We start from the raw sequence: 23,613 nt of genomic DNA, 5'->3' as shown, positions 1-23,613 counted from the left end.
ACAACAAAATCAGTTGACACGAGCAGACTAAGCAACCATAACACCGTTTTGCCTTCCTTGCAGACCTTTGAGCAGTGGCAACTGGCAGCAACTAAACCACATAATTCTGTTAAATAGGTTACTAGAAAATAAAAATAGATAGAAGTCTCGTTACTTAGCATATTCATCCCCACATCTGGATGATAAAATATAATTCTTATGGAAAAAAATATAATTTTTAGGCGCTATGTTCCCTATCTGCAATTACATCAAAATCACATTAATTGAGCTATAACACTGTCAGGCCCGGCAGCTGGGAGGCACATCCATACATTCTAAAGAGATGGCCATTAATTCAGCACTTCGCAGTGTGGCAATGAAGCTGGGATGTCCGCTCCCCAACGTGATTTACTGTCTTTCAAGCTGCTTAAGTGGGAACCTCTACAAAAAGATTTAAGTTAAGTGACTCTTATGCCGAGCTGGAGCTCATTTATTATTGAATTAAGTTTTCATTTCTTTTAAAGGGAAAGAGAAATATAGTTTTATTTGAAACAAGGTAAAACAGTTCAAAGAAAAACTATTACAATTCAGAAAGCAAGAATATATATCTGTGGGTGACAGTGTCGTTTTGGTTTTGCATTGGTGTAAAGGTAAATTAAAAATTTTATATACATACACACTCTTAAAAATGCACGTGTATATGGTTTATGCACATGACTGCTTTTAGGTATATTTATGTATGTATATATTTCCAGATGCATATATATAATACAAATCTATATAATTACAAACATAGGTACGTACAGATTACATGTAATACATTTATGAGCCGAGATCCTGAAACTAAACACGTGCTTAACTTTAAGGCTATGAAGTAAATTATAGGGCAATGGGACAGTTCTGCATATAGAGCTTGCTACAACATTCATCTCTATTAATTGTATTTTGCCTCTTACCTTAGCACCATCTTTCATACTGTAGCACTTGCCTCTCTTTAAAAAAGGTATTTAATAAAGATCTATTTCTGAAATTATATTAAAGGTGTTTTATTCCTTAAAAATTAGAGAAAAAGTCTTATATCTGACATTGAAGCACCTTGGTCAAATGGGGTAGAAACGGTGGTTGTGTTTCTGTGTCCTGTACTAAGGACTGGGTCTGACAGAGAAACAAATTTATCCTATTCAAACAGCAGGTACACAATTTCTGCCCTGAAATTAGAACATCAGAACACAGCAATCAATGTAATATTTGGCCCCTGTCCTCTAACCACATGAAGGAAATATATCGAGCTAAGTTTTCTGCCAGCTTAATTTTATTGAAATTAGTGGAGATTATCCAACAAAATACTTGGCATGTTGCATATGATGGGTAAAACGTGCCAGTGCGGGGACAGGGATTTGAGGGAAGGCAGTTAGTCTGCATACTTAAATTGGCTAAATATTTCTGAATAAAATATATTTTTAAAATAAATAATTAAAGTTTGCCTGGACCCCTGTAATGGTGTCATTTACACTCCAGTCACATGAGTCTACAGCACAAGACCCTTTCATAATTAGGAATGTACACTATATAAGCTCCCTCCCTAATTAGCAAATTATGTTGAAAATAGCATCCTGCTAATTAACGGTTATTATGGCATTTCTGAAGCTGAAACTTTAATTATCACCAACCTAATGATTGTGTACAGAAAAAAAAACAACTTTTTTTTCCTTAAATTATCAATAAGGGCAGGAGATTATTATCAGGCGAATCTGCTGACGGCTGATTAATTTGTTTGATGCAAAGTTGCTGTGTGTTTCATATTATTTTATCGGAGTTGCAGGAAAAAGGTACATAATTTGGTTTCATTAGCAACTACTGCTATTTATCACTAGAAGATACCCCTCCCTTTTTAGTTGTTTGTTCAATTCCCTCTGTGTTTTTGCCTGCACCAGCATCAAAGTCAAGAGCAGGAAGTTTTAATTAAGTGACACTAATGAGGTCGTTGAAAATGATACTTCAGCAATTCAGCATGCTGTTAAATGTGTTTATTCTATAATGTCATCAAAGGTGATTGTTTTCCCTTGTAATAGATAAAATTCATTACCATAAGCATTGTACTTTTGAGTGTTAGAGATACAAAATGTGAGTTAGTCAGGTGTGTCTGTCGCACATTTCATCTCATCTACCTCTGTAAATGAATTTGCATCTAAAACTATCCCTTAAGAAGGAAATGTAGCATGAGCTGTAGTTTTAAGGTGGGTTTTTTCGTTGTTCAGAAATAGCGAGCTTTGACTAACCAACTCGGTTATGATGAGTGTAGCCCTGCTTTTCTGATCACCGATCCATTCACAAGTGCATCCTGAAATTCTGCTTGCAGCCTATTTTACAAGTCCTAATGAAACAGCTTGTATGAATCATTTCCATCTTGTAAAATATATGTAAACCAGTTGTACAGTTAATAGTATGACTAAATGAATCAAAGTGTTGTAAAGATGTGATCACAATGGGCTAAGGTTATAGTAAGGCGTAGGTTGTAAGGAGAGGTTGCATCTTTCATGGTAGCAGCTGAACGAGGTGGAAGAAACACAGTCATCTTTGGGCCCAAACTAAGAGCAGTTTAGAAGCCTTGCTGCTCTCCACTGATAATTTGGCTGTGTAGGAATATTCTTTTAGTCCCACATCTGAACACACACACACAGACCTGGAAATGTTTTTTATAAGATACTGACCCTACAAAATGCATAAAACACACACACACACACACCTAAACCTGCAAAACAGTGCTAGTGTATATGTATACTCATGCATATACAATTTGGAAGAAAGTGGAGCAAGAATTCAGAGTGCTAGATCTTTCTTTAATAGAGGCAGGGGTTGTTTAATAGGCACCATTTATGCCAGTGCAATGTCTGGGTGGATCTGTCCTCAAACTGTTTGATTTCTTGACAACTGTATTTCAGACTTCAGAAACTAACATACTAATCTTAAATTCATTTTCCAGAACCGTGCTCACAACAGCAGGTGACTTAAATAATCTCAACAGAGTAATGGAGCAGTAAGCACACTACATGTGCTTCGTCTGTCCTACAGCCTTGCAGTAGGTTAAAGACACGGATATTCAGCTTTACTCAGAATATAATATAGACCACAGTACTTCCTGGCAACCCACTTCAAACTCCAAAATTCACTCATATGATTAAGAAAAAGGTCAAAATGTTACTTCTCTGCTCTTGTACGCTGAAAAATAAGGAACTAAGTACATGTTAATTCTATGGCCAGTAAAAATATAGCTAGTATTTACAGTGAATATGTTCTTTTTAAACTACTACAGTTCTAAGATTATAAAAAGTTTCCCTTATTTAGATTAGCATGAAACCAAAAACTAGGAAAGTGAACTTTATGGGAAAAATCTTTTCTTCACTACAGAATAGAGGCAATAATTTGTTTTAAATTAAATTATTTTTTTAAAAATCAGTTTCTAAGAAAAAAAAAAAATAAGAGTCAGATGAGGCAAACCAAACAAACTTCAAATTATTCAGTAAAGCCAAAGCACCACAAAATATTTCACAGTGGAAAAAGTCCACTGTTTTCAATAAATAGCATTTGGACACTACTCAACTGCTAAGCGAAATACAGCATGGCACATGCAGGCATAATACTGGAAATCTTTAGAGTTCAAATTTAGAGCTGCCATTCAAAGCTTTGGTCTCTAGTCAGATCCCATTTTAAACAACTGGCCCATCCTATATTGCTTTCCATCAGGTTGGAGGGAGAATGCTTAAGCTTAACCAGCATTAGCTTGACTGAGTCACCAAAGTCACCAAATTCACCTTGTCCTTCGGCCCTTCCCTTCAGGGTGACAAAGGCAGCCATGGCCATTTGTATCTGTTGCTCAGAGCAAAGCCTTTGGACAACCCAAAGAGCACAGCATTCCCTGATGCGATGTTGCAGAAAGATGCTCCATCTCGGGAATACGATTTGTTTCTCATGGCGCAAGTCACTCACTCTCCACAGTTAATACCTCCTTTTATCTAACACTGTAATGTGAATACACTGGAGGTAGGTGTTTTATCCTAACTCCTTGGAGGCAATGGCAAAACTTGATTTCAGTGGGGCAGCACTAGATATTTAATAAGGAATTTAAACAGTCCCTAAAGTCATTTTTAGAAATAATATCCACAAAGGCACCATCCAACGATTGCAGCTTGTTTGTAAGACACAAAAATAATTTTTGGTTTACAGCCAGAAGGAGGGAATTAGAAATTGCCTGAAAACTCACCCACCCACCCCCAAGGCAGGAGCCATAAATCATCATTTTGTTCACACAGAGCAAAAACCAGGAATCGTAGCAAGATGCGGGGAGAGCCGCCCTTCATGCGGACAGCAGGGGACACGTCTGGGTCACATGACCCCTAACCTTATCTTTATTTTTCCATCAAGCTCTGTGACATTTGTCCTTTTTCATTCAATAAGATGCAGGACTATTTGCCATTTTCAAGTAACCACATTATACAGTATTTCCCATTGACAGACGCATCCCCTCAGTGCAAGGTGCTTTAACTCTTTCTAATAGATTTCTTACTGGCTTCTGTTTCCCGAGTGGGATTTTATGTTTTGTTTGCTGTGACAAAAAGAAGAAAGGAAAAAAAAAAAAAAAAAAAAAGAAACATACCCCCTGGGAAAGTTAACCTCAAAACATAACATTTCTAAAGCAGGATAAACCACTATCGTAACTGCAGAGGACAACATAATTACAGGCAAAAGCATAGAGAAACAGATGTACTGAGCAAGCAGTCTTGGCAGTCCAAAGTTAGAAGGTCAATAGGTTGGGTTGCCAAAATTGTACCTTTTTAAAGCAGGCATTAGTTTCTTTCTGCAGATTAGCCACTTGCTGAATTTATGCTTTGTATGAAATCACAGACACCTTCTCAACCAAGAATACTTCTCTACAAATTTAAGAGATGAAACAAAACCTTATCCCACCTAATACAAAATGTTAGGAAGAACTACACCTAGAAATTACTAGTTTGCATCTCCAAAAGGTTTCCACTGGCTTCACAAAATGCCTGTAAGCAATGCTTGGAGATGCATTGTCCCACAGCCTTCCTGAAGTACCCATCCTGGTGTCAACCTTCCCAGTGGGAGAGGACATCCCATTCTATCCCTTATCTGCCCTCTGCAGGTTAGGAGTTTCCTCGTGAGACACAGCACTGTGGTATCCGAGCTCTGACACATTTTTCTTGAAAACCAGAGGATGTACCTACCTACGCTTCCCATGGTGCTTAAAATTTCCCCACCAGACCTATTTAAGAGCAGTGCCACTGCCAATTTTAGTACCTAGCAGTTAGTAGAGAAGGGCTACTCTTCCTATTTTATTGATAAGAAACTGAGTGCTGGGGAAGCTGTGTGTAAAGAAGGTATCCTGGCAAAGCAGGACACTGAAGATGAGTCTTCAGGTCACTGGTCAGCAGCCTTGTGACTTTTAGCAACTTTCCCCTAACTCCACATCAAACACATATGGCCTTCTTGCACATAAATGTCATTGACGGCTTCAAGATGAATGTCACCATTGCCAAGACTTGGCAGCAGACTCTTGAGTAGAAGAGCAAAACCTTTGGCACCTGCTCTCACTGGTCTGAACCATACCCTTGCTTGTAATAAACATTCATCTGTTCCATTTCAGGATGCTGATGGTAAAACAACAATAACAGTGTTGTATCAGACATTCCAAGGGCATCTCCAAATCACTGAAAAGTTTTTAAAACCCCTTGATGTGAACCTCACTTATTGTATTAAAGTCATGTACTCAATCTCTACAGAATAGACTGGAGAAAAAAATCACACACATGCATGGCACAAAACCTGATGGAGCAGAGGTGCAGTTGACATCCACAAGCACTCAAGAGAGCTTCAGCCATTGCCTCTGAAGGCCAAACACCCTCTAGCCATTGCTTGGCTCCCCTCCAGTCTCACCTCTACCCACTGCCCCCACCCTACCAAAAAGGGAGAAAAGCATTGCCTCCCAGCACAGAGGTGCGCTCAACACAGTCTGCTCTTCTCCCCCACACGCAGTAACCATAGGTCACAGAGGAGACAGGATTTCAGCCTGAATGCAAACATGAGATGTCGACCAAGAAAATGCCCCGCTGGTTTCTCCCTCCCCCCATGTGATTATAGGCACATTCAGATTCTCTGAGAAAGGTGACACTCTGTTTAGTCACTGCAGAGAGGAAAGCACCACTGGAGGCAGCGTCACTGGGGTGTCCAAACCACATATTCAAAGAGCAGAAGTTTAGTCATTTATAGCTGACTTCTAGCACATTGCTCTGCTCATGTGAGTGGATCCACCTCTGTGGCCAAAATCATACAAATAAGGCCAATTCTGGTTCTGCTCTTTACTTAGCTTATATTTGACACATCGCAGCCTCAAATGTGAACTTACATCATGTACTGTAACACAAGAGATGACGACAGCTATGGGAAAAGGCTTACCGCTAATTCTCAGGGCTCGTTCTGTGCCAGTCCTTTCCAGTACCTTCCTGAAAAGTGACTGATTTGCATTAGCAATAGCTCCTAATAAGGCCAATAAGGTGGACTTGAAAAAAAGAAATACTAAGAGAAGCACAACTCCAGATCATGCATGATACCGATAACTAAAAGCTCTCAATGGTAACAGCTAGCAAATCCATCCCATATGGTATACGTCGTAACATTTTCTGAAGGACAATTGATGCATGCATGCACCTGGAACAACTGTCAATGTGATGACTTCCAGAGGAACTTGTGAGATGCTGTAAGGTCCCTGTACTGCTGGTGGACAGCAAATTAAACATGCAATATGGCTACAAAACGATCAGTGAGTTGGAGCCAGATGTACAAAGGTGCCACATGATGATGAAATGGCACCGATGGGTGTGTACCTACAGCACTACGCTATCCCCAAACAACAAGGTTAGAGAAGTGGTATTGGAAAATTAGAGGGAGATGAGAGAAAAGTGACCAAAACATTCAAAGACATTCATGGGAAAAATAGGTAAAGTGTCAGATAAATGAATGCCTACAACTCTGCAGCTTATTTTTCTAGGGATACTAATTGAATTTGTAGATTTCTTTTACAACTAAAAATGTCAAACAACCATTTTATGAGAATGGAGGCCTTGATATATGAACTCTTAAGTAATGTTGGAGCCAATGAGAAAAGTTCTCAGAAAAAGACTGTGGTATCTTTATCCTCAACTCTGACTGCAGCTCAATGGTTGTGCAGCACTATAGAGGAAATATAATGCAGTCTGCTTGCAGGATGCACACCAGCTACATCCAGCTGTGGGAAGACAGTCTACACGCCTTATCCCATGGTCATCAGAACTAAAGACTCATAGGAGCATCCATCTGCTGCTCCATTTGCCCATAGGAAAGCAATGTATGTTGAGGTTTTGTCCTGACATACACACGGATCATGTCCGTAGTATGATCCCCAAGAATGAGGCAGAGCACAAAACTGCCTCACAGTGGAGACAGTCCTACTAGAGTCAAGGGAGCCTCAGTCATTCGACGTGCACCAGATATTCAAAATGCACGTCAGAGATTCTCAACTGATCGCTAGTGTTTCACATTGAGTGAACATTTCTTGATGGCACTTCTTGCAAATCTTTCTTCAAATTTTTCATATCTTGGACAAAGATCTTTGAAGCAATAACATGGCACTCTGTTTAGAAGAGTTATGGGGCTGAGAACTGCGGTGCAAAATGCTTAAGAGCTGGATTCAAATCCTTGATCTTAGGCACAGCAAAGACTAGAGTCATGATGAACTGTGCTCCAGGGCAGTTTACTATCACAAAGGTGTGATCTATGTTCATAGTCTTGAAATTATATTTTCATTTAAAAAAAAAAAAAAAAAGTTTTCCTCCAAAAGCAAAAGACAGTTAAATGGGAAACCTTCACCTTTTTGTAATTCTTGTTTTTCCAGTCAACACTACTGACCTTGGCTGGCAGGGTCAAGCCTTTCCAAAGAGCTCTGGAACCAGTTGTTCATGCCAAAGCTCTTATGACCCCACTCCCAGAAGCCTACTGTATCAGATATATGTTCAAAAACGCACAGCTCTTAAAAGGATATGGTACCACTCATTGCAAGTCCTCTCAGAAATTCAAACGCATCCCTCAAAAGAATGTCAATGTCCAGTCCCAGGCCAGAGGAATGCACAGCTTGCGTCCATCTAATTTCTTTGTGTCTTAATTTCCTGTCCCTCATTTTTAAGTTTTATTTTCTCTCAACTTCCTGTCATGTTCTCAGCTTGCAAAAGACAGGATGCCATTTGCATTCACGAACTATGGTCAGATTTTTACTGAACTGTAAAAGTTATGCTGTTTGATATCATTTGGACTATATTGACACTGGTTTTGATATTTAAAGCTGAAGCTTATGATACAAGATTAGGTTTGGCCCTTTCTGGTACTTGGTGTCCATGTAGCAAAAGCTAGTGCATAGCCCAGGAATCCAGAATCAAATCAGAATATTAAAGGATGCCAACATGAAGAAATTCAAATTATTATGGATGGGAAAAGCTTCCAAATAGGAAACATACATCGACACATTCACTAGCCGTGTTTTTTTATTTTATTTATATTCAAATGTTAAGATCTATGTTGCACAGTAACTGTGCTCCATTTCCACAGTTACCAGTGACTTTACTACATGCAAGTCAAAGGCAAAATAATATTATACCATATCAAGTTGGTAACTAGTGCAGCTGCAGTACTAATACCAATAGCTTAGACTCCGCATGCATTTTGTGCAAACAGTGCTTGCCTGTAATGAAAATGGTTTTAAAAATCATGAAGAGCTAAATGTCAAAGCTTGGAGAAGACTTTTTTCCCAAAATTAAATATGATTTTTAAGTTTTTTTTATTTGTTTTTCTGAACCATAAGTGCTAGAAACTCTTATAAATAAGGATTGTAACACTGCAACCAAAGAACTTCTCTGTAGTCTAGCAAAAAGTAGATTTTACTTTAAACCAAGTATTTGATACTGATAAAGGGCTAAGATACTGTGACTGAGAAGACCAAAAATAAGAACCTAGCATTTTAAAATAACTCTTACAAATGGGTCATGCTTCAGTGGCTTGAAATGCCTTATTTGTATAATTTCCCCCACTGGGTGAATACAATTTTAAAAGGAAATGAAGCATCATAATACAAGCTACACACTACCTATATGCTTTGTGCTTGGATGTGGGCACTATAAATATTATCAGCTGCCAAAAAAGCAGCCGATGTTTTTCCAAAGCAAGACGACATTTTTTGTTTCATTCTTTCATGATCTATTGTTGTGACCCTCGCTTTGATTGACAGGTGGCATTCTTGTCTTTATGGATGGAGAAGCAAAGCCCTTGATGGTTATCGACATAAGGAAATGTCATGTCTGAATATGTTTCAACAGGACCTTTTCCCCCCTCATTTCCTGCTCCTTCCCCTCACTTAGTTTATTATATTTAATGCCACAAAATTTCTCAAATATGAATTCATAATCCAAACACTTAATTGCAGTCAGGAATCCAAAGCTGGCATTTAATTGCCATTTGGTATTAAAAGTCACATTTGCAACAAAAGTGTCCTTACAGGGTAAAGTTGACCACATTCCCATTTCCTTTACACCTATGCAACCAAAGCACCTCATGGCCTCAGCCTTTCAATACAGTGGCAGAAGTGTGCTATTGAGTGATGGGAGTAGCTGTGTAACCAACACATCATTGTAAATTACACATCAGGTGTAATTCATTCAGAAACCAGAAGTAAGTGGGTGGAAGTGGTAAAATAGCTCTATTTTGCACTGCTCTGACACAGTGCAACGTGAGGACAATTTGTGCTCAGTGGCAATACACTCAGTCCTTGCAAAATGGGGGTACCACCCCCCTTTATATCCAAAATAACTCTCCAGTACTTCATCAGCAAGAGGTCTGATGCAAAACTAGAGCTGAGTTCATGGACTGTGCCCTGCCACAAAGCTTAGGTTTGGCTGCATGATGCCAGTGTGTTGACGTCCTTTAATTTTTATTTCTTCTCTTTTCCACTGTTCTCTTGCAGATGTAAATTATGTATTATTGCAGGATGCCAGACTTATCTGCTTCTAGTCACTTTACCCCTCCACACGTACACACTTTTCACCCGTGACACCAACCAGTACCTGCCACTAGTCCATCTCTGCTTGTTCTGCCACAGTATCAGTAACATGGACCTATCAGTAACATGGACCATCCTTCCTGTCTGACCCTAAAGAAGGGTCCTTATTTGGAAAAAAAAAAAAAAAAAAAGTTTCTTCATGCTATGCACGAGCTTCAGACCAACTTTTTCTTAGCAGCTATTCCTATTTCCCTTTTACATCCTACCTCTCCTTGCTTTGTCCTCTTTTTTTTTTGTCCTCAAATTAACCTGTCAATCATCATCTCAGTGAACATCTTTTTATCTGTATTGTAAAGTAAAGTGTCCTAACAGAACAGAAGTTGCATCTTCGGTGATGCCAATTAATAAATAACAAAAGGGCAGATTAGAATATTTTGTCTGGGATGGCACATCATTGCTTTATCATGACCCTGCTTCATCTGCATAAATTTCCACGTATTTTATACGCATGAGGCTGACAAAGAAATTTTACTTAGGAGCTGGTGTTGTGCAGCCAAAAATAGGCATATCTAATTAAAAAAAAAAAAAAAAAAAGAGGAAACTACTCCCAAGGACATGTTTGCACTTTAACACTCAGGTTGGTGTTGCATGGAATCATTACCCCCATCTGGGTAGCAGATGCTGCAGGTGGTACCAATGGTACCTGTCAAAGCTCCTGAGCACAGGTGGACTTCCCTCCCCAGCTCATTGTCATATATTCCCTGACTTTTTAATCCATATGCTTTTAGGCATGCACAGGACAGATGTTTCCCCTAGAAGAAGGAATAAAGAACACCCAGGTAATAAGTTATATTACTTATCTGCCATTGGATCCAATCTCATAAATGTAAGGGGAACAGGGGAGAGAAGAGCCTGTCATGCTGCTTCTTCTCCATAGCAAGGGAGCAGAAAGCAAGATCAGGGCCAGACCTGCCCAGTCTGCAGTTACAAGGCTGGCCACAGATGCCAGAAGAATCCTCCAAACAGCACAACAAAGATGGAGAGGGACTCAAGCCAGCTCTGAAACAATTACATTACTTCAATTGAAGGAGTATTTGGAAAGACAATCAGATGTAGGATGCATGAGCATTCCTATTTCTTCTAGTTAAGTACTTCTGATTTTCCCTCATCTTGTCTCTGAATACATTTCTACTCCTTTATAGCTAGCCAAGCTATAAAATTCAGCATGAGCTTGAAGTATCCTACATGCTAATTTTGCATCGCCCTAATAATGCTCAGATTTACTGGGATCTATTCTCTCACTGATGCATATTTGTAAGTACTATTAGCGTTAATGGGAGTTACCAACTAATTAGAAAGGAGAACAAAATCTAGGCTATAGGATGCAAATTAGAATAGCGTCTATGTCACTTATCTTCAAGCTGAGGAAACAGAGTAGAGCAAAAGCAAGGACAGTGACTCTAAATGCTGTTGACTATCGCCCAATATTTTGCACAAACAAAACAAAATATTTGAAAAGAAACAGCCAGCCAGGTTACTGAAATCTGTTGCATAATAGCAAGATCTCCAAGCTAGTTCTCGAAAAGAAAAAGGTTTAAAAGTCTCTGTCTTGTTCACTTAAATACACTCAAAGCTCAGTTGTGAGGTGTAGCCAACAATTAATATTTTTAACAAGCTGGTCAAGAGAGCGTAGCTCAGAGTCTGTGTATTAAGAGGGCATTGTTAGCACACTGCTTGGCTTTTATTAGGTGAAACAATCCAAACCTACTTCAGCGCATGAAGAGGTTTGGAGGGGTTTTATTTTCATCCTTAAAGTCCAGGGTGGCTTTGGCATAATAAAGGTCATATCTCCTAATCATGGTAATGTTCGCACACAGCAATATGAGCTCATTGCAGAGAGCTCCAGCACTCAGAAATCCCCGGTTAGAAGGTGTCACCGATTAAACTATCGCATTTCAAAGGCTTCCATACAGTAAATAGGAAAGAAAAGAAGAAAAGGAACCATGGCCTTTTGTTATTCAAAAAGCTACGGAGAGCGATAATTAACCCATTTTTGTTGAGAAATCATTTGGACAAAAGTCAAGGGATTGCCACCCTGTCAATTGTTAAGTCTAGATAAGGACATTATATTCCACTGTACAAAGGGTGACTGAAGAGAGTGAATAGAAAGTAGGCCACTACTATGACTTTCCCTAGTCCATCGAAAAAGAGGGCTATTTTTTTTCCACAAAAGAAGTAATGTAGTAAGGGATCTCTTCCTACATTAAAAACATAACTACAGTGATTGTTTTTGCGTTTTGTTAAATATTCAAAGGTACCATGCAATTAGCATGTCATTAATGAATTATTAATTACTGCTAAAACAGCCTTCAGATTTTTTTGCAACTAAATTATTTAAAGAGCAAATAAAATAATGGAATACAGCCCCACCCCCTTAACTCTGTGTTTTCATCAGTGCACTGGGTTTGTAGATGAACAGGGGTTTATTAACTAAAAAAAAAAAAATTGGGGGAACATGGAAAGAGTCAGCGTTTCCCTCCTTTTCCACTGCTCTCATCTTCTCAAAGAAAGCCAAGGCAACAAAGTGTTGTGGCCCTTGTTAGGAGTCAAAATACCTGAGATATGCTTTAGCATACTGTACTTGGACATGCCCTGCCAAAAAAAAAATATATATATATATACACACACACCCCTTTTAAAGACTGGTCCTACCACTACTTCACAGCAGTGTACCCTGAGATTTAGGGAAGGCAATGTATTTTTGTTAATTGTTATCCACCAGCTCTAAAGATGGTTCTGTTGTCAAAGTCTACTTCACCATACAGCCAAGAGTTAAAGAGAAAGTAATTTGTTGCCACTTGCAGATATACATCACTAGTAAGACGTTAGTTTATATTTATAAGCTGCACATCTGTGGATCAGTTGGCCTACCCATCTGTTAACTGCACCAGTAAACAGTAAGTCTGTGAGCTGCGTATCCCTGCATCCATCACAAATTCTTTCTTTAATTGTGTGTTTATGCAACAAACCTCCACTTAAGTGTATTTGAGAATGTTTTGAACAGTGATAATTAGTTTTTATGACTCAATACTACTCTTCCTAACACTGATTCAACACTATTATTTTAAATAAAGACAGCACTTTTCTCTGACAGTGTCAAAGCAGGTTTTCTCCATGGAGCTGAATTTGCCCCACAAAGATATGCTGGGAAAACAAATCTCTTCCCAGTGTTTCCAAGCTCCCGTTGTGGTATACATTTGTGACACCTCAACTCTTCATAAACTTTTCTTTTAGAAGCTGGTACCTGAAATAAAATCCATTAAGAGCTACCAGCCCAGCACAAATAGCTGTGAAATACCTTGGATTGCACCAGCCTGGATAGCAGGGGGTGAAAATTGTAGTGTTGGACACACATTCGGCAAGGTGCAGTGCAATTAAGACATGCCAGTCTTTATGCTCATAAATTTGAACAGGTGAATGGTCTCATTGACTCAAGATAGCCACTTACATCTACTGTTGATCCCAAGTGCCGTCTCAATTCCAAGCAGATTTATGCTTGGGTACTTCACCTAATTTCTGTAAACAAAAAGCTAATGGAAGGAAAGAGAGAGCCATGAAGTTATACCTCTTACTGTATCTCATTTTACTCAGGAAATATTGCATGCACCTTTTTGCATAATAGGGGATTTTCACAGTGTTTTTTCTAATAGCCTCGCAGTGAAGTTGTGTACAATATGATGTTCAACTTCATAAAGCATTTAGTTACAGCATTTATTTTGTTTGAGGAACTGAAAGTACACTTATCTATGTATCATTGTGCTGATGCAAATGGCAAAATTTTCCACATGATTAAACATCATTTTCTCAGGGTATTCTGTGTCCAACTGCCTGCTACTCAGTAAATGTTTAGATCAATGCATGGTTGATCCCAAGTCTTGCAAGCCTAAAATCCTTTCATATCTAAATAAACACATAGGTTTACTTAAGGCCAAAAAAAAAAAGGACTTATGCAGGATCTGGAAAGAATCAGCTGGGTTAAGAAAATGCTAATTTAAGAAAACACATATGCTTGCAATAATATTTTAAACAGTGAGCTACGTTTATGCACATCTCTTTATTTACTCCTTGCCAGGAAGGTGTTTCACTTAGCAGCTCTCAGAGCAAGAAGAGCCAACCAGTGAATGACGGTGCTCTGCAGAAATCGCCATTGACTGACAGTAGTGACGCCTACTGGCACTGGTGGCCCCAGTAGCTGCCAGAAGCTCCCCTGTAGTTGGTCTTCAGCCACCAAGCTGCTCACAAGTCCAGCATCTGCTCTTTGCTTAACATGACTGGGAGCCGTATGGACACAGTCCTCCTCTCTCATTCCTAGGGGCAAATGCCAGCGTGGTCTTATGTCACTTCCAAGAGAAAAAGCCTTGACCTACACAGTAGCCGTCAGACAAACTGCAATCTTCAAGAACAGCAGGCTTAGCAAACTGCAACAATAGTTTGTAGAGGATGCGGCAGCTCAAAGAGACTTTTCTCTGTAAATATTATTGTGATTTTCTATGATTACAGATATTGAGAAGTCAGATTGAAATAAACTTACTGAGCATTTGCAGAAATAAAGAGAAGAGGGGAAAAAAAGGAATAACTTTTCCTATCTCCTAAATCCTTGGCCAGCCAAGCACTCCCAAATACCCCAGCAGGAAGCTTGGCAGGTCACTGGAGCTCAGTGTTAAAAATCATGCAGTCCCCAGCTTCCCTATGAAACCGATGACAAGGGCATCAAATTGATGTTTCTGCCAGAACTGGCCAGAGTACAAAATCTCATTCCTGAGCAGATGTCAGGTAGGGCGAACATTCAATCTCCACAAGGCTTGGACAAAAATGTAGGACAGCAGCACAGAGGTGAAAGAGGTTTGGTGAAAAGAACAGACCCCAAGGCTTCAGCCAAAATATTTCAAAGCAACTTCTGCCGTGGAGACACAATCCACAATTGCACTGAGAAAGAATGTCAGCTTCAGCACACACAAAAATCCTTCCACTAACACCCCCAAATGGAAAAGATATTATAAACAACGTTCACCTCACTGTCCTCCCTCCCTGTCACAGAAATGACCATGATTCTTTACTACATACCTTCAAAAACTGTCCTTTGCAGATAAAAAAAAAATAAAATAAAATCTAACCCTAAGAAGTACATTCAGAGACCTCCTTTATGCTACCGCTCTGTGTTACGGAAAAATGAAGGTAGAAATCTGTTGAAAAACATTTCCCTGCTGTATTGTGATTGACATCTGACAGTGCTCAGTGGTGTCCTAACTTGGATGAATTTAAATGACAAGCTTTCCTTTATAAGTAACAGAGCTCTTTTTACAATAGAACAGCACGATTACTTCATGGAAAGGAAAAAAAGGAAGAATCAAAGTTTTCCTTCAATCCCTAGGGGCACCCCTGACCTGTCACCAGGCTATGACCTTCCCTCGTTAATCCATGCAAATCGGATGGCTCTAATTTGCAGCACCGGTTGCTTTGCCACACCTTTAAATTCAGGGATCAGCTATGGGATGACGCCCACATCACACGGAGTTCAGATCACCTTCATGTTGCTGGCATTTTCAATACGATGACAGATGACTTCCCCACCATTCTGGGACAAGGCAGACCACCTAGCCCTCCAGACTACTTTTTGATTAACATCGAGACAAAAGCCAGCGGTATTTTGCCTCTTGGTACGGGATTAGCAGCATTGCTGCCATAAGCATTCCTAAGCAAGAACCCCTGGGAAGAGTATCAGATCCCAGGTCAAGGCACAGACTGCCAATATCACGGCTTCGCTAACAGTCACCCAATCGCTTTTATGGACATGAAAAAAAAAAAAAGTATTCACTGTAATAAGCACCAGTTCCAACTGCGAGATATTATGTCAAACTCTAAGGCCTGTTTCAAAACTTTCTCCATTCACGTAACTTAATACACTTTGTAAGCCAGAGAGGGCAATATCACAGAAGATGCTCTATGTTCACCTTCCACGTCACACAAAGGCCACGGAAGGTGTTTTGTCTGGGTTAGTGCAGTATGGGAGTTAAACTTTTTGCTTTAAATTGGGTCCTTGTCAAGGATAGACTTTTTATTTAACCCTAGCCTAACTCGTGTATAATTTTATCCCTTTTCTTCTCTGAGACTCTTATCTTCATAGCCCTGAAAAACTGGGGATTTTCATTTATAATGAAAAAATGCCTTAGTTATTTCTAATATCCACATATACGTGCACATCTACCCATTCAAAAGTAAGCAACTGGATTGAAAACCATTTTCATGGAAACAAAAAAGCACATGGGAGTGTCATTATTAATAAAACATTCAAAGAGTTTAATACATGGCCTGTGTGATACATCCATTTAGTGTATCTAACAATACACTCTGCGTGTAATAATCTTATTTGCTTATGCCTTGCAATTCTGATGATGCTCAAACCTGTTAACCATCTTTTCAAACAAACAGTGAAGGTTGCCAGTTGTGACAGATTTGGACTAATGTTGATGGTAGCATGGGAGTTAGTTAAAGTGATTTGATAAGCTTGTAGCAGCTTGAGGGGCGGCGTCACTCCAAATATGTAAACAACATTGTCAACAACATAGCCCATCAATAAATGCAGCCGCTATCTCACAGTCATTAAAAAGAGGAGAAAAAAGAAAAAAAAAAAATGGAAAAACGGGAAGGAAGAAAGAAAAGAAAAAAAGATTTTCTTTGTCTTAGCAGCAAGTCAATGACATATAGCATCAGGGTTCACTGAAACACTGACAAATATGTCAGGAACACTTGTTTTTAGCATTGCTTTGTTCTTTACAACTATTAGGAACCAAGTACAAGGTTATTATAGGCAACAGAGGCTAAACATACAGTGACATATTTCACGAGCTCACTCATGCTTTGCATCAGAGCTTTCACTTACTATAGAAGTGGATTATCCTATTTTCCCATGCTGATCCAAGTGATCTCATTACTTACAGAAGAATCCTGCATACAAGGATCATTTTGCCAACCATCACTTACAACATCCCAACAGACTATTTTTAAAGAAAAACTCTCATAGTTTCCTTCTAATGGCTCTTCTATTGAAAATAAAAATAAAAACTGAAAATAGCTTCCACAGGGATAGCAGCTTCCACCACTAGGGAGGCCAAATGAAATTACAAAGCCAAAAATTTTAACAGCTCCCACTCTGATGGCCAATGAAAAACTTGGTATTCCCCCATCTCCATCCCCTAAGCAAATTGCTATATATAATCACTGGTGGGCTGCCAGAGGCTTTGCACCACAAGCATGCTCAGTGAATCCTGGCCATCTGGTTAGCTGGCTGGACCCCTGCCTCCACAGGCTGTGTCTTTGGTAAGAACCAGCCCTCAGACAATCTGAGATCAATCTGGGGAGAAAACCATTTTAGGGGACAATCTACCCATGCTGATTGATAAGCAACCTCTTCCTTCCTTCCATCCCCAAGAGCTTTTATCAGAGAGTGGCTCCTGAAGGTCTTTCATTGTCTTCTGACACACACAAGCCCTTTCCATAAGGTAGGGCTTTCCATAGCGGATCTCAAGAACAGACCTGTAAATTAGCAGGGGAAAGTGCTTTAAAATAAACAACAGCTCTCAAAACAAACCTAAAAGCATCCAGGCCCCAATCCAACAAAACACTTAAACACTTGCGTAGCTCTAGAGAGGGAAAGCGGCTCACCAAATACACAGAGATGCTCAATAGCCAGATTCACTTTTCACAGCTCTGCTACAAACTCATCTGTAACCTCACAGAAGTGATTCAAGCCCTGCCCTGCTTCATTTCCTCCAGCTGTAAAACTGGGAAAGTAATCCTGGGTTTCATCACTACAAGTATAAGCCACTGGGTGTTTATGCAGTGACCAGATACTGGAGTAATGAATCACAGAGATGCTTATACATTTAGCTACACACAAATCCAAATTTCCCAAATACATGGACCACCACCCCTGCCAAATAGACCCCCTTGTATTTCAGTGAAATTTCCTCTCTGCAAAAGGGTTTGCTGGGTCTTTAACTCTTACAGGACATTAAGATATCATGGTTTAAATTAGCTAGGAAAAAAAGATAATTATTGAATTGTTTCTCTGATGGGCAATCCTCAAATTCTTTAGGGTTCTATAGAGTGGTTTAAAACAAACTTTTGAGGAATTATTCCTTTAAATTCAAGGGACTTTTCACTAAGGACACAAACCATATTGGTTTCCTCCAATTTTAAGATGCATAAAATGTCCTCAAAACACTCATACATTAGAGAAAGGGTGATCCTGCTAGGTTTAGGAAATAACTTGGGAAAAAAAAAAAAAAAAGTGATTTCTAAAGGATTAGCTTCAGTGTCAATTAATATTCAAAGGGAAAGATCTGGTGGATGGGGAACTGCCCAGGGATTCAGGCAATGTGAAATCTGGTAAAGGGTACTGGCTTAAATACAGAGCTCTTTGAAGAAAGGGTTTCATCTCACCTGTAAAATCTCAATAAAATAGCTCATCACTCTACAGAGGGTACAAAATCCATCAAAATATCCCAGGTGGATTTTAGATTAAAACTGAAGTAACAGGTGGTTCATCTGCAATACTCACTTTCTTTTCCCAACTTGCAAACTGCACAAACCCCACCTATTCCCAGACCTCTGCCCAGACTGCCAGTAAGGTCACCTTGACAGTGCAATGACAGGATAAAGACACCTGCTGATGCCAAAAGAGCAGACAGCCCACATTGCCATAAGGGCTTAAAGTTACCAATCAAGAGCATCGGCCTAAGATGGTTCAGGAAAAGCAGAGCTAAATCACAGCTAAAGCAGCCTCCCAGCAGCAGCAACGGGGAGACAGACACACACAGTAAAAGCCACCCGTGCAACTGAATAATGCTGCCTAACGCAGCTGCCAAAAACTACTCAAGAAGCAGCAAAATTTACCATCACAGACTGGAGCAACAACGCCTGTTTCCTGCAATCAAATGATTAATCCTGCTTCCAAGCTAGAGCTGCGGCCAAAGCACTCACACTGCCAGTGCAATCCCAGAAAGCAATCCAAGGGGGGACAGGCCCCCTTTCGCCCCATTGCCCCCCAGCACTCCACCACTGTGCACTGTGATAACACAGCTGGAGGGCTGCGTTTCACAGGCATCCACACAGAAACCACTGCTGGTACCACACGATCCGCACATGAGAAAGCACTGCGATTTAAGCAGTGGTAATTAATTGGTATGAAGCTCTGTTCCTGCCCCTCCCATGGCATCTGAGCTGTTCTTACCTTTGAAATAGCAAGGGGTTAAGATTTGCCACAGATGTACCACCTACGTTTTTAAGGTTATAAAAATGGGGTGCTTACACTTTTCCTAACCCCTCGCCAATGACCAGACCCATATGTAAATTTCACACAGTAGTATTTAGTAGCATAATTAATCCCTACTTTATGTTATGAGTAATATTTCCTATTCCCGACCCTGCAACGTCCTTTAAGAAGATCCATGTTCCAATTAGACTAGCCCATCGGCACTCTTTTAATGAGCAGATTAATCATTCAGATGGGTACAATGGTGTCATCACAGGTTTTAAATATGATAATCTACATCCTAATGGTGCTGCAAAAGCCTTGGCTCAAAGCAAAAAAAAAGGTAGGCAAAAATTGGTCATACTTTCTTTTTTGTTCTTTCTTTCTCACATGACACCAGACATGAGAATACTTCGGCAATGCAGGAAGTGCAGCAAGAAGACAGCTCAGAGAAAGGGGCTGCTGAGCAGCGTGGTAATTCAGGTGCAATAATTGTTTTGCAAGGACAGACAGATCTTCTGGTCCCCAAAGAACCTTCAGCCATGAGTAGGAAAGATTTCAGGTCTTTCTTGTAAGCCTAAGACATCAGCTCTGCCCTTATAGCCTTTTCTCAACACTTATTTAAAATGGATCCAAAAATGTAACACTTTCATACAGAAAGTCATTTAGACTTTCATAAAAATAAAGGTCTTTTAAATACTCTACCGTTTCCAAAAGGCAGCCTGGATATTTTTTTTAAAAGCCAGAGAGAACCTATTATATTAAAGAAGTTAATTTTTTAAAATACCAGACTTGTAAGCTGCATACTATGGACTCAGTTCCACAGAGAGAGGAAAAAAAAAAAAGAAAGCTGGTATGGATACTGTCATTCAAGTGCAATCCACAAAAAGGATTGCAGCATCCTACCAAACCACCACCCTCAAAACCAGAAGCACCAGGATTGGAAAACTAAACCATACTCCATCCCTACTCTTCATGCAACTGTTACAAATCTATGTGCTTCACCACTCCTGAATTGCGGCTGTGTATTCTTGGGGCTTGTTTTAGCTACAGGTAGGAGTTAAATTGTTTTTTCAACTCTTAGTAAGACAAGCCGTGCAGAACACCAACTCCTTTACACTGTGGTTGACTTTAATGTAGCCAGAAAAGATCCATCAATTGCTGATTTCTCTAAAGGTTGCCTTTTAAACCCAGCAAGAAGGGGATGGTGGTGGATCCCTGTCTATGAAAATGCTAACTATAACCAGTGAACCAGTTCTGAGAACTGTCCTCTTGTGAACAGTCCCCATAAAGTCATGGCCGAAGTCTGAGTAATTCTTTCTTCACTGTCTGAGGAAGATGTGAGTAAGGCATGTAAAATTTGGACTTATCTCTAGTATGTCATGTTTCCCCCCACCCCCCAGAAGGCAACTAAGCTCTGCCTCAAAATGCCTTAACTTCATTAAAACACGTTTCTGGTACAGAGCCATCTTTAATTTGTATCATTAAAGAAAATCTCCTCTTCAGCAGCCAAAAATCTACTCTCTAAAGTCAACAGTGTCATTGTATTTTTCAAACCATATTTTTCAGCTAGTTTTTGTCCAAAGCCTCCTTGTTTTACTTGAATATGTAACTGTAGGAATCAGTCGTGCTACTCACTCAATTAAATTGTATCCATCTTGGCCCTTCATCTTTTAGGACCTGATCCAGCTCTCCTCGACTACGAAGACTATTGGATCGGAGCCATTTTGCATGAAATCAGGAGAGGATTAGGTATTTCAGTCAGGTCTTTAGGTGTGCTGCCTGAACTCAGTCTGAAATTGCCTGTATCAGATAGACCGATACAGAAAACTGTTTGCATATAGGAGGAAGCACTGAAATTATAAAGAGCGGTCTTGTGCAGATGTACTTTCTGGGCTAGGAGACATTACTCTTGCTAATGCACCTTTGCTAATGTCCACATCACAAGGATTATTTTTATTTTTTTTTTTAGCATAACACTAATGTTAGTTGTCCATTAAGGTACCTGGAGTCATAATGGGCAAGGAGTCCCTACAGTGAAGGAGCCAAAGGAACAACATGCAGAAATTAATTCCTACATTGGTTATGGGGATATTGCTACAGGAATTTTTAATTTTATTTAAAAAAAAAAAAAAAAAATTGCAACGTGTTAATTTCCACTCATTTTTCAAATTCAGCAAAATGTTCAGAAGGAAGCATTTTAGAAACACAGGAAAAAACAGCACCATCCATCAGATGGTCACCATGATGTCCCTTTTACAGGAACCCCCTTATGCCCACCACCCGGATGAGCTTTTCCAGAGAGCCACAATACTAGTAAGCAACCCATCCTTCTGCACCCAGCACAAGAAACTGATTTTGGCTGTCACTCTCTACTGAGTCTTTAACTAACACTATCTGTGCAACTCTAGAAACCACATCAAATTGCAGTTTTTCCTGATTTTATAGTAATTTGCATAACAGGTCACTGTTAACATGCTGTGCTGAAGGAGAAACAGGTCAACTGAAATCTACCTTGAACGTTTCCATTAAAATGTATTTAAATTTTTCCATCTACCCTCAGTTCTGCCAGCCCAGGATTGAATTAAGGAAATACACATGTAAACAACTATAAAAAATGCAAAAAATTATTATAAAATTAGTTCTAGATGCATAATCCAGTGTGATTCATGTTATGTTCCCACCGTGATCCCAGTTCCAGAAGAGTTAATCAACCATAGCAACCTTCTAATCAGAGCAGTGAACTAATGATCCTATTTCTGAGTAATACCAGTCAGATAAGGCTCTCAAAAGGTAGTTAACATCACTTTGGTGGAAAGGCATGACAAGTGCAAGTTCTAGCAGTGGGTAATGCATCATTCATGCCCCCTCTCGTTCTGACATTTTAACGTTATCTTGTTTTACTGTGTCGGCCTAACACTGCCACTGCTGGCAAATTAAACTGTGAACTTACAAAGTGGGTGGCAATAAATACAAATTATGAGAGTTCAAAAGATGTCCCTGGAGGTGTACTGCCAGACATGGAATGTCTCTGGCTTTTCTGTCACATAGCAATAGACAAGACAAAGTGTAGCACAAGCTGAAAAAAAGAATTAACTACATCATGATGAAAAATGAGTTGAAAATGAAAAGAAAAAAGAAAAAAACAAATAAAAGGGAGATGTACAGAAAGGATAAGAATGAGCAAGAGAGCACATCCTTAAAATATAAAGCACAACCATTTTACCTTGCAGAACGAAAGCTATGTAAATTAGGAATCAACAAATGCCTCTTAAAAGTACAGACTAACTATAAAATGCTGTCAGTATTATTACAAAAGTAAGCGGTTCTTCCTAAAGAAACTGCAGCACAGAAGCAGTATCAGCACGACGTTACAGTGTTTGTATTTCTAGCAGAAATTCTGAATCTCCCACTGCACTTTCCCACACTGCCAGAGATTTCACATTTTCTGTTGACTTAAATATATAGGGCAAAATCTGCTCCCATAGTCAAGAAAAAAAAATACGGAGAACTGCCTGAGGTGACAACAAGGAAATCACAGAAAACACAAGCACCTCGTATAGCTCTATACCTTTCTATTTTGCACAGAGAGTAGGCAGAGAGCAGGGAAAGTGGGGTGACCCCCACGCATCCCCTACTCTCAGGAGGCTGGTGGCCCACTCAGCTCCCAGTGCCAGGGCTCACTGCACACACTGCATTGATCATGCTGCAGATTTAACATGGGCAAAACAGCAAAAAGTTAACATTTCTTCCTTTCCTTGGAAAGACAAAAATTTGCACACTATTACTAAGGTCAGGAAAAAAAAAAAAAAAAAAAAAAAAAGAAAAAGAAAAAAAAAAGATTTTTAATATACCCAAGCTGTGAAGCTTATTCAACTTGGTCTAACACCACTAATGAATCTTATAAAACATTTTATCTCCCCCTCCCACATTCGCAAACCACTCACATGAGGCTTGAAAATCACAATAATATCTTCCCAAAGTGCAGATATCACTCACACCATATGCAGCGCAACTCTGTTTATTTTTCCCTATAAACCATTGGTTTCATTGAAACTCATTAGCATCACCTGTGTTAATTACACTAGCAAACCAATCAACAGCTCCTTCTTAATTAGGTTTTCTTTATTAAAGCCGGAAATTGCCAAGGAGACAAAAGTCAACTGGGGAAATTATGTGAAAAGGAGTGTTTATGCCAAATTACCATACAAAATATAATAAG

General features: G+C 39.5%; 1 protein-coding gene across 8 annotated transcripts in view; it reads right to left on the bottom strand.

Annotated features, from left to right (window-relative positions):
* Positions 1 to 23,613, bottom strand: part of EBF1 (EBF transcription factor 1) — a 270,411-nt gene that overhangs the window by 158,449 nt on the left and 88,349 nt on the right. The window lies entirely within an intron of this gene.

Source organism: Aythya fuligula, chromosome 14 (assembly GCF_009819795.1).
Source record: "Aythya fuligula isolate bAytFul2 chromosome 14, bAytFul2.pri, whole genome shotgun sequence".
Taxonomy (NCBI): domain Eukaryota; kingdom Metazoa; phylum Chordata; class Aves; order Anseriformes; family Anatidae; genus Aythya; species Aythya fuligula.
This window is presented reverse-complemented; position numbering and strand designations above follow the sequence as displayed.